Consider the following 17,870-nt stretch of genomic DNA (forward strand, 5'->3'; position numbering starts at 1 on the left):
TTTTGTTTTGTTTTTCGAGACAGGGTTTCTCTGTGTAGCCCTGGCTGTCCTGGCACTCACTTTGTAGACCAGGCTGGCCTCGAACTCAGAAATCCGCTTGCCTCTGCCTCCCGAGTGCTGGGATTAAAGGCGTGCGCCACCACGCCCGGCTCTGTTTGTCTTTTTTATAATTCACCTTACCCAAATCAGTTCCCCCAGTCCCTCGCAGCTTTTCCCCTCCCCGCTCCCATTCTCCTCTGAGAAGGGGGATTCCCACCACACCTGTATTCACTAGCGCCCCCCAGCCCCTCCCGCGCAGCACATAAGTCACTGCAGGACTAAGCACATCCTGGCGACTGGATTAGGGGAAGGAATCCACAGGCATTCAACTAATTCAGGGACAGCTCCTGCTCCAGTTTTGGGGGGAGGGGAGCTGTCGTTTATCTAAAGGGTTTAGAACCCCGAGTGGGGTTCAGATACCGGGTGCAGCGTCCTACCAAAAACACTTGTGGTCTGGGCTCACAGCAAGAGTGTGTGGAGGCTGTGCAGAGCCGGAGCAGCCTGAAAGCTGGAGCTGTGTGAAAGGCAGCCTGAGGCAAAGTGGGAAGGACTGGTCTCTGATGGGGGCGCAGATGCTCACCCGGAAACATATTTGGAGATCCGGAAGCACATTGGGAGGATTTTCAACTTAATGGAGATGTGTAGGGGAACTGTGTAGAGTGCGAGGAATTAGGAGAAAGACGTGGGTGAAAGCTGGGACGCTAAATTACTGAGGTTAGAGAAGTTTTACCTAGAGCCAAAGCCAGAAGTCGCTTCGACAGCTTTCCTCCGAGCACGCGGGCCTGCACCGTGGGTAATCGCGTGGTGCAGACCAGGGGTCGGAAGACACGGTGGACTTGGGGGAAGCTAAAATTCCTGGCAGCCGCGGGTGCCGCGGGGCATCCTGGGAGAGTCAGCAATCAGCAACGCAGCTGGAACTGCAGCCAGGCTACCAGTGCTGCTGGGCGAGGAAACAGGCAGAAGCAGTTTCTTTACTGTTCCTGAGGAAGCTGGCTCTGAAATTCTGCAGTGGATGTCTTCCCTTGTGGATACATTTTAGCTCATATAAAGTGGAGTAATCCTGGTTTTTGTTTGTTTGCTTGTTTTTTGTTTTGATCTTCTGATTACCAAAATATTCTTATTAGAATACTCTAAGAGAATATCAGTTCTCTTTGATGAGGTGAAACGGACCAAGCTCTTGGAATTTACACTCATCCACACTAACTCCCATGTTATACCAGGGGATATATATATATACTTAGTGACTTGGCATCCCTGTAGAACTTTTAGATATTAGTTATGTCTGAAAAGCACAAGAGGCAATGAACCAGTTTTTAGGTTTTACATACTTTTCTGTTACTGTCTGATGCGGATATATGCATTCTGTGTTTGGATGCACCCTTCTTGATCAAGGACTTTTTATCTAACGAACTCTTTACCACTTCCTAATACTCTCTGCTTTGTATGTTAATACTTTTGACTTTTCTGTCACTACTATAGTTATGATCACTAACCATCTTTACTGAACTCCATATTCATGGCATTTAAAAAAATCTTTCTCAGTATTTTTTATCTTTAGATATGAAATCTTTTGTAGAAAATATCTTTTAATATCTGCTGTCATTTTTCTTTTTTGAGTAGTGTAGTCTGTTTACCTGTTTAGTATAGGGAATATTAATTGAAAGAAATTCATTTGTTACTGTGTATGGACACTGACTGGGTAGAACTGGAATCTCTCTATATTATATATCTTTTATATCTTATGAAGTATACTGCAGAGCTTTTTAATATGTGCACATTTTCCCTTCCAGCAGATGCTGAGCAAAATAAATAAGCAGAGTTTACTTATTTATTGATTATATTTTTATTTGCTTTTAAATAGATTCTGGATTTTAGTCCATTATTCTACACTATACTATACCATATATAATATAATAAATATAATATGTAGATACTATAAACACATAAAGTAAATATATCTGCTGGATAGGCTATCTCTTCATACTTAATTTTACTATTTTCCTAAATTTTAAATTTTTACATAGTATATTTTGTCAGTCAGTTCTTATATCAAGTGTTGCCTATTTCTGTTACTCTACAGAATTCACTGTTTCAGATCACACATGAAAGTCTGATTCCTTGTATGATAGGAGAGAATTGGACCCAGGTTCATATTTTATATGCCCATAGACACTTTTCCCAGTACCATTGTTTGAAGAGGCTGTCTGGTCTGCAACACGTTTGTGGTGTTTCGATTGCATTCCCATGGTCATTGCTCTTGGGCAGGTTCTGGATTTGCTGCTCTACCGCATTGAGCTGATCTGGAATCGCACTAGGATTACATGAGCATTGTAACATATTCTTGAGGTTGTTCTGTACCTGGGAATTTGTGCATCAATATAAATTCTAGGCTCTCTTTACTGTAACTGTGAAGTATATTGAGGACAGTGTCATGGAGTTTGAGCTGGTCCTATATACCACTTCCAGATTTCCCAGTACTATGTCTCATTATGTCTGTGTGAAGTAACTTTTCATTTTTTAGTTAGTGTCTTCTTCAGTTCCTTCCACCATTCAAAGTTTTCATTGTACAGACCTTTCATACACTTGGTTAGTCCATTCAGGGATTTTAAATTTTTTTGTTTATGTTTTCTTTCTTTCTCTCTATCTCTCCCTTTACTAATTTCTATTTTCTGTTCCATTCTTGTTGAAATATCTCTAAAAGAATAACAGTTGCTCACAACCATTGAATCATCTCTCTAGCACCCTATTAAGTTTTATTTATATGAGTAATAATGATAGAAAATGATATGAAGCCATTCTTGTTCAGTTTTTTATTGTAGTTTTTTTTTTTATTTAGATGATCAAAAACCTTGACTTTACATGGGAATTTACTATTTCTTAATAAGTTTTCTTTTACTACTGTTGTATGTTTGTGTGGGTTCCTAAACATAAAATTACAGCCTGTTCAGTCTGTATGTTTTCAGGGATGAACATTTGTTATTGTATAACCCATATGGTATACTCTTCTTTTTTCAAAAAAAAATTTATTGGATATTTTATTTATTTACATTTCAGATGTTGTCTCCTTTCCCGGTTCCCCCACCCCAGGAACCCCCTCCCCCCTTCCCCTGCTTCTATGAGGGTGTTCCCGCCACGCACCCACTCCTGCTTCCCTGCTTTCAAATTCCCCTACACTTCGGGTATCGAGCCTTCACAGGACCAAGGGCCTCTCCTCCTATTGATGCCTGACAAGGCCATCCTCTCCTACATATATGACTGGACTGGAGCCATGGATCCTTCCATGTGTACTTCTTGGTTAGTGGTTTAGTCCCTGGAAGCTCTGGGAAGTCTGAATGGCTGATATTATTGTTCTTTCTATGGAGTTGCAAACCCCTTCAGTTCCTTCATTCCTTTTTCTAACTCCTCTATTGGGGACCCCATTGGGAACCCCGTACTCAGTCCAATGGTTGGAGGTGAACATCCACCTCTGTATTTGTCAGGCTCTGGAAGTGTCTCTCAGGAGACAGCTATATCAGGCCCCTGTCAGCATGTACTTCTTGACATCTACAGTAGTGTCTGGGTTTGGTGACTGTATATGGGATGGATCCCCAAGTTGGGGTAGTCGTTGGATGGCCTTTCATTCAGTCTCAGCTCCATATTTTGTCTCTGTATTTGCTCCCATAAGTATTTTGTTCCCCTTTCTAAGAAAGGACCCAAGTACCCACACTTTGGTTTTCCTTCTTCTTGAGCTTCATGTGGTCTGTGAATTGTATCTTGGGTATTTCAAGCTTTTGGGCTAATATCCACTTATCAATGAGTGCATACCATGTGTGTTCTTTTGTGATTGGATTACCTCAGTCAGGATGATATTTTTCTAGTTCCATCCATTTGCTTAAGAATTTCATAAATCCATTGTTTTTAGTAGCTCAGTAGTACTCCATTGTGTATATGTACCACATTTTCTGTATCCATTCCTTTGTTGAAGGACATGTTTTCCAGCTTCTGGCTATTATAAATAAGGCTGCTATGAACATAATGGAGCATGTATCCTTCTTACCAGTTGGGACATCTGGATATATGCCCAGGAGAGGTATTGTGGGATCCTCCGTTAGTACTATGTCCAATTTTCTGAGGAACCGCCAGACTGATTTCCAGAGTGGTTGTACACGCTTGCAATCCCACCAACAATGGATGAGTGTTCCTGTTTCTCCACATCCTCGCCAGTATCTGCTGTCACCTGAGTTTTCAATTTTAGCCATTCTGACTGGTGTGAGGTGGAATCTCAGGGTTGTTTTGATTTATATTTCCCTGATGATTAAGGATGTTGAACATTTTTTTAGGTGCCTCACAGTCATTTAGTATTCCTCAGTTGAGAATTCTTTGTTTAACTCTGTACCCCATTTTTAATGGGGTTATTTGATTCTCTGGAGTCTAACTTCTTGAGATCTTTGTATATATTGGATATTAGCACTCTATTGGATGTAGGATTGGTAAAGATCTTTTCCCAATCTCTTGGTTGCTGTTTTTTCCTATTGACAGTGTCCTCTGCTTTACCGAAGCTTTGCAATTTAATGAGGTCCCATGTACTCTTAAGGAAGTTCTTAATGAAGACTGTTTCTCCAGCTTCCAGAATTCCTTAATGTTTGTGTAGAGTTGAGACCTACACAAACATTAAGGAGACTTCTCCTTTCTACATCTTGCTGCTGTCCTTGTTCAGCTACCATTTGGGTAGCCATGTTTGTAAGATTTCATGCATGTAGCCTCTCTGACATTTCTAGGAGACACAATGTCACAGCAGACTCTTGTTCCCCTGGCTTTAACAATATCCATTACCCCCAATCCCCTTTCTCAGTGATCCCTGAGCCTTAGTGCAGGAGTTGTGTTGCTTATATGTCATTTAGATAGATGACCACAACTCTGCATTTTGACTGATAGTCATTTTCTGTAATAATCTCTCTCCTTTGGAAGTTTGCATGCTGCCTTCTAGTGCTATGAAAACTAGTCCCCAGGGAGAATACTTTTAGATTAAATTCATCTCAAGGTCTCTGGGTTCTGTATCTGTAGCTCGTGGCTTCTTCAACAAGAAAGACTCACCTTCTAACTCTAAGACAACCATAGACAACAACAATAGCTTATAATGTATTGGGAGTCTCTTAGACACCATAACCAACAACTTCAAAGGCTTCTCATGTCTGATGGTGGTTTTGTTAGAAAATCAATTGATTTTTTGAGTTTTTGTGGCTAGATTTTTTGTTCATGTTTTTTCCCCCAATCCTTTTGTTTTTCTTGTTGTTTCTGGTTGGATTATTGGTATTCTGCTTCCTTGTCTGTAAGTATTAATATTTTCTTGTCTTGCCCAGAGATGTCTTACTTTTTAGTTCTCCTGTATCTATCTATTTTTCACATGAAGTTTATTAGTTCATATATTGTCATAGATAATTCCTTTGATTCCCCTGTGTACATTTTGCCTCTAATTTATTATGTACTGTGCTTCTTTAATGATGTGAATTGTCTTAATTTGTGATTATGTTCAAATGGACTTATGTCTCCATCAGTTTAAGGAGATTATATTTATTGGTGCAACGATATTGTTGGCAGTGATTTTTCTCTCCAGGTTTCAAATGTGGTTCCATGTGATCATTGACAGGACACTTAGTAGTATTCTGCTGCTTGGATCTTTTTATGTGGTTTAAAACTGTTCTTTAACAGCTTTCAGTATTAATTATTGCTTTTTTTGAACCTTTGATATAAAAGGGCAGCAAGTTCATTGTTCCTGAAGAAGAAACTCAAAGAAGAGAAACAGAAAAAATGGCTGATTCTTTAATTAGCATGTTCCAGCTCAGTAGTGGTCAGTAGTCATGCGCTCTCTCTCTCTCTCTCTCTCTCTCTCTCTCTCTCTCTCTCTCTCTCTCTCTCTTGCTCCCTCGCTCACTCTCTCTTCCTCCTCCTCCTCCTCCTCCTCCTCTTCTTCTTCTTCTTCTTCTTCTTCTTCTTCTTCTTCCTCTTCTCTAGAAATGTTATATTTTCAGACATTACAATCCTTTAATTTCCTATTCCTGATAATTTTAACTTAATTATTCCTGTTAATTTTTAACTTAATTATAAATAAAGCATGTTGGAAACAAAATCTCACACTGAAATTAACTAAATCCAAACACTATACAACTGAGTATAGAATAGTCATTGGGAACACAAGCTCTGGAGTCCCACATTTCATTTTATGTTTTCACTAACAAATATATTTTTATGAATTTATCTAAGACAAAAACAAAAAATCCTGTAATGGTATTAAAACTAGAAAAGGAGTTAGCTTTATACTTTTTATAACTGGTTTTCATTACCTGCATTCAGTTCTACCTCAACCCCTGATTTTTAACCTTTCTTGTTCTCTGTTTTCCATGTTTTATTGTACCCACATGTACATTGTATCAATAGACTTATTGGCCAGATACTACATATGATGGAAAAAGTAGTTTCTTCTTTCTGGTAATATATGACCTTTCTTGATATTACACATTCTAAGTCCAACCATTCTCCCGAAGATTATTACATTTTCCTTTCCACCTGAATAGATTTCCATTTTATATGCATATCATTTTCATTATACATTCAGGTATTGATTATTAGTATGATTCCAATAAATTGCTCTGGTGAATAAACTATCAGAAATATCCTTTGGGTGTAAATATTCTTAGGGTGGGATGTGGGGTTCTCTAAGTATGCTCCCAGGAGTGAAATTTCAGGCTCATACATTTTTCTTTAATTTTTAATATTCTTCAAATTGATTTCAACTTGTGTATGTTAATTTACACACATGCATACACACACACACACACTGACAGTGAATAAAAAAATCCTTATTTATTTTAAATTTTTTATTAGATATTTTCTTTATTTACATTTCAAATGTTATCCCCTTTCCTGGTTTAGGAAAGGTTATCCTACGAAAACCACCTCCCACTACCCCCTACCCCGCTCACCAACCCACCCACTCCTGCTTCCTGGCCTTGGCATTCCCCTTGGGGCATAGAGCCTTCATAGGCCCAAGGGTCTCTCCTCCCATTGATGACTGACTAGGCCATCCTCTGCTACATATGCAGCTGGAGCCATGAGTCCCACCACTTTGGTTGGTGGTTTAGTCCATGGGAGCTCTGGGAGTACTGGTTAGTTCATATTGTTGTTCCTCCTATGGGGCTGCAAACCCTCCAACTCCTTGGTTACTTTCTCTAGCTCCTACATTGGGGACCCTGTGCTCAGTCCAATGGATGGCTATGAGCATCCACTTCTGTATTTGTCAGGCAGTGGCAGAGCCTCTCAGGAGACAGCTATATCAGGCTCCTCTCAGCAAGTACTTGTTGGCATCCACAATAGTATCTGAGTTTGGTGATCGTATATGGGATGGATCCCCAGGTGGGGCAGTCTCTGGATGATCATTCCTTCAGTCTCTGCTCCACACTTTGTCTCTGTAACTCCTTCCATGGGTATTTTGTTCTCCGTTCTAAGAAGGATAAAAGTTCCTTTATTTCTACATCGTCTCTATCATTAGTTGTCAAATTGGTTAATGGCAGCCATTTTTCCTGGAGTGAGACTCGATTTTGAAGTAGTTTTAATTTGTGTACTCTCTCTGATAGCATTTTAGGGATCTTGAACACTTTTTCCAACATTTATTGGCCATTTCTATTTCCATCTTCTCAAGGTCCATTCAGTTCATTTCCTCATTTGTTGATTGGCAGTTTTACTTCCTTGGTATTTAGTTTCTATAATTCTTAGTGAATTCTAGATATGAGCCCCTACCCAGAGTGTTGCTCGTGCAGATTCTCTCTCATTCTATAGGCGTCTGTGTGCCCTCCTGATTATTCCCTTGGATGAACAGAAACTTTATATTCATGCCATTCCATTTGGTCATATTTGGGGTTTGTTCCTGTGCTGTTGTCTATTCAACAAGTCCTCTCTTATCCCAGTTTTTTGATGGGTATTCCCTATGTTTTCTAGGTTTCTGGTTTTAAATAAGGTATTTGATCAGTTTTGAATAGATTTTTGTGTAAATTAGATAAGAATCTAATTTCATATTTCTGCTAGATCCAGTTTTGCTAGCATCATTTGCTGAAGAGGCCAAATTTTGTAATGTATCCTTTTGCCTCCTTTATACTAAGTAAGCATAATTATATGGCTTTCTTTCTGTGTCTTCTGCCCTATTCTGTTATCCTCCATTCTATTTCTATGCCCATGGCAGGCTGTCCTTATAATTCCAATTCTATAATATAATACCATAAATCCATACTTAGAAAATTTTCTCCATTCTATCCTCTGATTATTCATTTCCCTAGGGCAAATATTTCACTTGAACTAATAGTTGCTACAGAAGATGGACTATGTTTTTATATATTATTGTGTGTGGGCTCCTGGCACTTGTGGACTCTTATTTCCTTGAATCAGAGTTATAGACAGAGCATATTGAAACACATAGAACAGTTGTCACAAAATCTTAGCAATGTGTGTAATTAAAAGAGACATATTTTGTTTTTGTTTTTTTTTTTTCGAGACAGGGTTTCTCTGTATAGCTCTGGCTGTCCTGGAACTCACTCTGTAGACCAGGCTGGCCTCGAACTCAGAAATCCGCCTGCCTCTGCCTCCCGAGTGCTGGGATTAAAGGCGTGCGCCACCACGCCCGGCTATATTTTGTTTTTTTAATATGAAGTAATACTATAACGCTCATATTAACATTTAAGCACACTATAGAGTACTGAACACGGCAGGCCTATTTGGTTTGATCTTGCCATGAAATTGATGTTCTTATGTTTAGATTCAGATTTTACTCTACTTGTATTTTTCTTCGATGTTTAATTTCATACAGTGATGATGTATCCATGTGTTTGTCTCAGGAGAATTGATCCTCACATCATTTATTTTGTTAGGATGCTCAGTGGTAACCTTTCAAACTAGAGAGATCAGAATTTTTCATTTTTCTTTTTGCCTAACAAGATACAATTATGCAGCCCTTTCTGGCTGGGCCTCCTTCTGTGGAATAGCATTACGTGGAATGCATCAGTTAAAAATGTCTGGAGTGCATTGAATGATTGGTGTGCATAAGGCATCACATTTGATGCAGAGAGAGCATTCCTCATGGTTGCTTTGTTCTAGTCAGTTCTTGTGAGAGTGACAGCTATCCTGAAGCTGCAGTATATTAAAGTGGGAATTTTGGAAATGCATTCTGGACTGCAGATTTACATTTCTATCCCAGACTCATAATCAGAATATGTCACCACATCTTTGTATTTTTAGAGAAAGGAAAGAAGAATCATAAACACTACTGATCTAAAATCCTGTTAGACAATACACCATACCTATCAAAAAGAACACATTAAGAACTATAAAATTCAGACACAATAGCTCAAATTTTCTCCTGAAACATTTTTCTGAGCTATATTTTAAAAACACTGAGAAGTCAGTATAATTCTCACATAATTTGTGGCTATATTAGTGTAGTCGTTTACTCCCAGGAAGCCCATGTCACTACTCAATACATCCACAATTACTGCAACCTAAATATTACTTGATGTGTTTTGGGGCTTCCTTCAATTTTTATAACTCTTTGGGAATGAAATATTCTTCAAAACTTATAAAATTGTTATTTGTCTAAGTTGGTTTATGCCTATATTTTTGGAAAACTTTGGATTATACCAAATGTGGATGATATGGATTATTTGTCTGCTTGGAAGTGGCCCAATATTCTCATAAAATTTATTTCATGGCTTCTTGATCTTATATGTTAATGTTAAATTTACAGTATGCAGTGTTGTTATGCTTCTTGATATCCAACATCACATAAATGTACAAAGCCCTCTGAGCAGAGTCCAGGCATTCCCACTCCTCCTGGGGGAAGTCCACGGCCACATCCCCGAATGTCAACAGACACTGAAACAAAACAAAAAAAATATGTAATATGACAATGGAAAAAACAAAACCCTGCCTATAAAATCAATCATAAATTCTATGGTATGGATTTGACCTAGAGTTTAAACATCCCAACGGAGCTTGGGATATTTAAGACATATAAGCATGAAGACATATCATTATAGACCTATAAGGATGAAGAACAGACAGGATTGATTCAGAGTCAATATTCTAGCATGATCTTCAGGTACAGCATTTCAAAGCACATTTCCTTATCACGAATTTGATCTCTAAGGCATGAACACTGTGAGACATGAACACAACATCCATAACCGATAGATAACAGTATCCAGTCCTTAAATGTGTATGTGTTTTTTCATGGATATGCTTGTGAGACTATTGTGTCGTCTGTTTATAAAGAGTTAGAACATATACTATAGAGTGTGACTGTATTAGAAATCATCTTTTTGAGTAACTGTCTTCAATCATCTACATTCCATCTCTTTATATCCAGGAAAGCAGTGCCCCATAACACATAGTCAAATTACATATTTTGTTTTGTTTTGTTTTAGGGTCTGATGACATTTGGGGATGTGGCCGTGGACTTCCCCCAGGAGGAGTGGGAATGACTGGACTCTGCCCAGAGGGCTTTGTACATTGATGTGATGTTGGATAATTACAGCAACCTTGTCTCTGTTGGTAAGAAAATTTTGCTTGTAGAACTTCCATCTTCTTTCTATATATTGATTTTATGGTAGTAAACTCTATTAAGCTGTTTGGAAACAACATGAGACTGGGAAAGTTTGAGAGTAAAAAAGATTTTTTTTTCAGGGTATATGATTTATTCATTCCATTTCTCATTCTAGAGGAATCATGCAACCTTTATTTGGTTTTCCCAATGCATTAAGAAACATACTATCATATAATATTTAACTCCATGTTTTACAGCTCCATGTCCATAATTGTAATTACAGGATTTTAATTGTGAGAAGAAAAACTCACCATATGAACACTTAAAAGTCTCCCCAAGAAAACTTAAGATTCTGACAGGAAATAGAATTGGGAAATCATTCCTGGCTGTCTCTACTTTGTGTTGTCTTCATGTACTGAGCATAGTGTTGTATTGGACATCTGTATTCTTTTTTTAAAAAATCATTGCATGGATCACAGAATATATGTGGATTTTTGTATACAAGGTAGACCTGGTTACCTGTCTGGACCAATTGAGTTTACCATGGAATGTGGAGAGGAGAGAGAGAGAGTAGCCTCATCTGGCTCACTACTAGGGTGAGCTAGTGAATGAGTAGGACAACAGTAAAGGTTTCAGGTGAAGGAGAAACCAAGAGCTGAAAATATGTTTGCTACATTGAATTCCACCTGAAATGATTCCCAATCATTTAGCTTAATATTGTGCCTCCAGGATGTATCCTGCCTGTTGTAACTAGTTGAAGATATTGTGCCTTATTGCACCTGAATTATCAAATTAACGCTAGCACAAAATGGAATTTTCCTTGATTATGATGACATCAGATTGGAATAATTTACAAAATTATGAGTCTGACATGAAGCCACGAAGTAACTTCTGTAATTACAGAATAACATTCTGTAATTACTTTATTTTCTTCATTATGTATATGAGTACACTATAGCTGTTTTCAGACTTATGAGAAGGCATTATATCCCATTACAGATGGTTGTAAGCCACCATGTAGTTGCTGGGAATTGAACTTAGGACCTTTGGAAGAGAAGTCAGTGCTCTTAACCACTGAGCCATCTCTCCAGTACCCATGATTTACTTTTTTTGCATGCATGTCTTCATATTACATCCTTCATTTTCTTCCTAGTGGAGAATACACCGACACCCTTCTGGAAAATAATCTCAAGAATTATTATACAGAGTAAGCTTGAGAATAACCATATAAGGAAAATAAAGATATCTGGCAGTGTATGTAATTCAGACAGTGTAGGAAAGAAATAAGCAATCGTTGCACCTGACAGCTCTCCCTCAAATGATCTAGGTTCTGTATTCTAAAGTCTCTGATATCTGAAAAATACTTGCTTTGCTTCCATTACTTTTCAATAATATAGTGTGTTTTTTAAAGAAAAAAAAAAAAAAAACCCAGCCAGGCGTGGTGGCACACGCCTTTAATCCCAGCACTTGGGAGGCAGAGACAGGTGGATTTCTGAGTTCGAGGCCAGCCTGGTCTACAAAGTGTGTTCCAGGACAGCCAGTGCTACACAGGGAAACCCTGTCTCAAAAAAACAAAACAAAACGAAACAAAACCCCCAAAAAAACAATAAGAAAAATCAAACAGACAAACGTGTTGATGCTTTTAAGTAATTATTAGAAAGATTTAGGTTTCTTGGACAGTAATATTTGTTACTGTGTATTACTGAGTACAAACACTGTGAGCCTGGGATTTCATTAAATTTGTCACTAGTTTCTGAATAGAAACATGTATTCTGAGTACAATCAGCCATTTGAGCTCTACCCCAAAACCAGTTACTAACTCCTCAATTATTTGGTCCATCTCGAGCCAGTATACATTTTCTATAATGATGAGATATCTATTGTAAATCACAGACCCTTGAAGGCTGTCAGGCCATTGTTGTGGGAATACATAAAATTACAGTAAAAGAAATACATCTAAGTAGTTTCTGGTTGACTTATTGTAAGAAAGAACCTATGGAGACAACCATTTACCAAATGTTTAATTTTGGAACAAACCCTATTAATCTGATTTGGTTTTAAAGAACTGTACATGTGATACTGTCCCTCAACATGTAAAGACCGAAAAGGAGTCTTGTCAGTGTAATAAGATTGGTGAAATGCTTCATGAACCCCCCCAACTGTGTACTTTATAAAAGAAGTGACACTACAGAAACCTCTAATAACTACAGATGCTGTAATGACAAGGAAGCCTTTGTTGACTCGTTAAACCCACATAGACATAAAAGCAAGCACACTGGAGAAGAACCTTCTGAATCTAGACTGTGAGAAATCCTTAACTTTGTCTTCCAACATTCCTCAAGATCAGAGATGCTACACTGAAGAGAAAGAGCACAGGTAAAGAGAGTGTGATGGTGACTTCATCTCTACATACAGTCTCATGCAACAAACAATCTTCATTGGAGAGACACCACATCGGTGTGGAAAATGCAGGAAAATGCAGGCTTCAGTAACCCCTCAAGCCTCGTTGTCCATCAGAGAAGTCATACTGGATAGAAAACCTTCAAGTGCAATGTTTGTGACAAATCCTCGATTTCTCTGCTGAGTCAGGGTAGCACCAGAGTTAGCCATGTGAAGAAAGACCAGGTGTTTGTTTGGGGGGGGGGAACCTCTGATACAGAGGCTACCACGACAAACACACTTTTGGTTTGATCCCAGACTATCAATTGGGAAGGCAATTCTAGAGTGTTGGGATTTCTGGCAAATGCTGGGAAGATGGGTGCCATGGGATCTAAAACAAAAATTTGTTCAAATTTGTCTAAACTCCCTATGTTCTCCCAGGGAGCACTGGGTTCCCTACTCTCCCTTCACTGCACTGACCACAGGGCTCCACGTGCCTCCCTCTCCTTACCCTCCCTCTCCCTTCACCTCCCTCCTGTTGCAGCAGCAATGGTGATTACCATAGTGATGGTGAATGATCAGGCTGCTCATTTTAAATTACCCCCTTAAACCAACAGGAGTAAAGTTTACATGCTGGGTAAAGCACTTGACTTTGGGACAGATAATAAGGGTCGAATCATGGCTTCACTACCATCTTTCTTAAGAACAACAACACAGGACTTGAGTAGACCAGGAGAGTCTCCAAAAGATACTTTTCATTTGAGGTAACGTTTTTGTTTCTAGTGAAAGGCCAAACCTACTCTATCTTGGGACTGGCCTCCATCTTAAAGATAAAAAAGCCTGAGAACTTGACCTGCAGCAGAACCCAAGCTGCATCCAAGTACCAGGAAGGACCCCATGGCTTGTCCTTGGCCAGAGTTACTCCCTAGCTACTTTCTAGCAACAGTTAATCAAAGATTAGTCTGATTTTTTCATACGTACTTTCAGACCCTTTGGGATTGTTCATGATCTTGCTTCAGAGCACCCACCTGTCAGCTTACAATAGACGTTCAGTTAGATACTTGTTAGGCTGGACGCCCCCTCACTTAGTCCCATTCCTTATAAAACCTTGTCCTGCTGAGGGTTTGAGTATGCTCTGCCTTCCTTTCTGGTTCTGCTTTGTCAGGGTTGGTTTGGAGGAGAGCCCAAATCCAAACTTGAAATAAAGAGACCCATTAGAAACAGCTCCTTGGTGGCCATTTGGGGGTTCATGAACTCTTCCTGGCACAACATTTTGGTGCTTTGGCCTGGAACTCTGTTGTGTCCGGCCAGCAGATCACAGCCTGGGTTCTAGCCTGGAAAGGCATTTTGGAAACCTGGAAGAGAAGAGGGGCTAGGCGGCCAGAGAAGGGAATGAAGCTAAGACAACATTCTGATCAAAGCTCAACTTTACTATTTTCAGACACTCAGTTATAAAGGAAGGGGGAGGGAACCCGATTTCCCGCCAAACAATCTCGGGGTCCAGTAGCAGGACGAACACGTGTGTGCCTCCAAGCAACAAAGCGGCAGGGTCCAGCAGTAGGCGTGGCAGGACAAATGAGCAGGAAGCTCCACCCTTGAACAAGCAGGTTCAAGCAAGTGGAAAAAGAGAGACCACAGAACTCCAAGGCCACCAGGACCCAACCCTGGAGAATCTCAACACTGGTTATGTCTGAGTCTATAAGTCTGTCCATGTGTGCTTGTGTGATACTGTAATAATCCTGTTCTGAATAATTCTGTAATTCTGTTCTGATGAGGCCTAAAAATCTGTATTACCTGGCAAGAAACAGCAAAAGAGGATGTAGAATCCGGCTGCGGTGGTCACCCTGGTACATCCTAGCCAAGGGGGCTTAGGCGTCGTTCCAAAGATTCTGGGGTACAGAGTGCCACTGGTGTTAATTTCAGTGAAGGACAGAGCGGGAGTGTCCTGTTTGTTTTAGCTGCTGGCTAGTTGTCTGTTCTGTGTGTATCACTTTAAGGAACGTTGAGGGACTGACAATGTTGCAATTTGAAGACTCATCCACCCTCTCGGCTTAACTCTTTCTTTTCCAGACCGATTCGCTGCTTTAGGGAGCCTGAGAGTCCCGGGCCTAGGTGCTGGTGTCCCGCAGCTGCGGCGGGAAATCGCGCGGGGCTGAGCCCATCTCGGGCGGAAGGCCGTGGGGCCTCGCCGGGGCGGGGGCCCAGTCACTCCGCTGGGAGCCTACCGGCCACTGCAGCGCCCTGGGCAGCGGGGAAAACCTGGGACTCGAGTGGCACGGCTTCGCTTTGAGCAGGCAGAGGAGAGGAGCCCAGTTACTCGGCGCCAGCCAACAAGAAGCTGTGGTGCGCCCGGGCTCCTCGGGGATTCAAACCCCCTCCTCAGCGTGGGGCTCTCCCTGCAGGCCGCGGGGCACAAGGAATCTGACCCGACCCCTCGATTAACCGCGGCTCACCCAGGCGCGTTTCCCTCCCCTTCCGCCGAGTGGAGCACACAAGGGTCCACGGCCCCTAGAATGGTCTAAGACTGGGGCCTCCCGCGGCCCTAACCTAGATCTCCATAAGTGAGGACATGAGTTCCCAAAGAGCAGGGCTTCAAGCTCGGACAAACTGGGCAGGAGAGGCTGATGTCTCCCTTTACCAGATCGTAGAATGGACTTCTGGTCACTCATTTTGCTCAGTAAATGGCTACCCTTCCTGCCAGAAGTGCTCGCTCCCGATCTGAACTGATGTAGTCTAAGTTGTAAAGAGAGGGTCTCCACTGACACCATCCTGCCACACTCAGCCCATTGAGAAGAACAACCACCGGGGCAGTCACCTTCCCAGAGCTACAATAAGACAATAATATGTTAAGATGGCAGGCAACCCAGGAGGGCTTCAGACTAAATTTTTCCAGGCTCTGCCTCTCCATGCCCTCTGCCCAAAGATTAAAGATAAGATTGGCCTTCAGAGCCTGAGTCTGTCATCCTGTCCTTGTGTTGATATCCTTGTTGATAAGGTCCTGATAGTTACCCAAGGTAAAGGCACAATTTACTTGATAGAAATGAGTTAACAAGTAAATCTTCTATCTACTGACACTGAAGACATCTATTGTACTAGAGAGGATATTCTAGTTGAGGTGTATGAGTTTCCAGGCACATATAACATACCAAATATAAATGACATGAAATAAATATTATAAACGACTAAGAGGAGCAATATGACCGAGTCAATTATAAAATGACATCTTCAAAACAAAGCCCAGGACCAAATTGACAGGATTCTATCAGGACTTTGAAGAGCAGCAAATAGACTAATATTTAATACTTCTTGACTCACACAAAAATATCAAGACTTCCTGACTCTATTATCTGATACTAAGCCAGATAATGAATAAACCTGACATGTTGGAGCATGCCTTTAATCCTAGCATTCCAGAGTCAGGGACCTCTGATCTCAGTGAATTCAAGGCCATCTTGGCCCTGAAAACTGGAAAAAAAAAAAGCCACCAGATACTGTTACAACTAAGAAGAAATTAAACACTGACTTTTTTTTTTTTTAAACTGATCTAGGTATGTTATCACGGGCCTTTAAGCACAGGTTCACACAGAGAAACCTTGTCTACCATGAATGAATGAATGAATGAATGAATGAATGCCCCGATTTTTTTATTATTAGTTATTTCATACATACACACACACAAAGATAGGATGCATGTATATCACAGCATTGTTTCTGTGCCCACTTCAAATACTGCCCATTCTCACTCCTACCTCTCCACTATCCTGGTCCACAGTTTCAACAGTCAATACTTTGTTCATATCTATTCATATTGCCTGGCACCCACTAAGATGAACCAGAGCCATTTGTGCGACTGTGGGTTTGAAGCTATGTGCAGGAGCCTGATGTGCTCAGCACAGGATGACTACTAAAGGCAGTGATTCTTCTTCTACAGTCTATCCATTGCCAATGTCTGAGAGGTAAAGTGAGCCTTTTCCCTTTCCTAGATTGACCGTGGTCTTGTGTGGGGCCAGTGAAAGGCAAGGACAGATACTGTTGGTTACTGATTGCAGTAGTTGTATAGAGTCTAGAGAACTCTAGACTTGGAATTCTTAGCTCTTCCCCCTCTCTCCCTTCTTATTTCCTAACCATCTCTTCTTCCTCCATGTTCCCAGAGCTAGACATTGGATTGTAAAACTGACTTTTCTAGGGTTGGGACCACAAACCTTACATTTTCTGCATCTGGGACGTACAAGATTCTCTGCGTTCACCATTGGGAAGAGGAGAGAGAGAGAGAGAGAGAGAGAGAGAGAGAGAGAGAGAGAGAGAGTTAGTTCTAGATTTGGAATCATGAAGACAAACTTGTTTCTGCTTTACTAAAATGACATGTCCGCCATCTAGTGGTGAAAGAAGTCCAATGCAGTATGAATTCAGTCCTGACTGTTGAGGTCTGTCCCTGTAACATAGCTGTAGCCATTTTGCTCCATGCCTGCCAGCTATTTCACATTGTTTCTGTAATATGCCAGTTAGTCGTTGACACAGAAAAATAATTTGACTCAGAGCAGGTTCATGTTCCACGTACCCTGTTATCTTCTGTGTGTTCTGAAGTTGGTTAATCTTAAGAACTTTGAAAACTATATGCTCCACTTAGGACCAATCAGAATAAAGGTCAGTTAGAACTGTTCTGTCTAGCTAGCAAAAATAGCTTGGGTCAGAGAAAACCACAGGTCAGCACTTCCTGCACCTGCATATGAGTGCATTGTGATTTTTTTTTTCATTCTTAAACCGGTCCTGAGAAGTGTTTGTGGTTGTAGCTCAGCCCCCAAATTCTGATCAGTCTTAGGGTATGCATGCATTCAATTATCTGTCCTTGTCTGACTGAGATCGGGGTTTGTGTGGCTTGTAGGGCTAC

The 17,870-nt window shown here is 40.5% G+C and overlaps 1 protein-coding gene across 1 annotated transcript in view; it reads left to right on the forward strand.

Annotated features, from left to right (window-relative positions):
* LOC110312629 (zinc finger protein 54-like) overlaps positions 1 to 12,180 on the forward strand; it is a 36,969-nt gene extending 24,789 nt beyond the window's left edge. The window contains exon 7 of the transcript XR_003835274.1: positions 12,036 to 12,180. The gene's annotated coding sequence lies outside the window, so the exon portion shown is untranslated. The remainder of the gene's footprint in view (positions 1 to 12,035) is intronic.
* The last annotated feature ends 5,690 nt before the right edge of the window (positions 12,181 to 17,870 follow it).

This window comes from Mus caroli, chromosome 17 (genome assembly GCF_900094665.2).
Source record: "Mus caroli chromosome 17, CAROLI_EIJ_v1.1, whole genome shotgun sequence".
In the NCBI taxonomy this organism is placed as follows: Eukaryota; Metazoa; Chordata; class Mammalia; order Rodentia; family Muridae; genus Mus; species Mus caroli.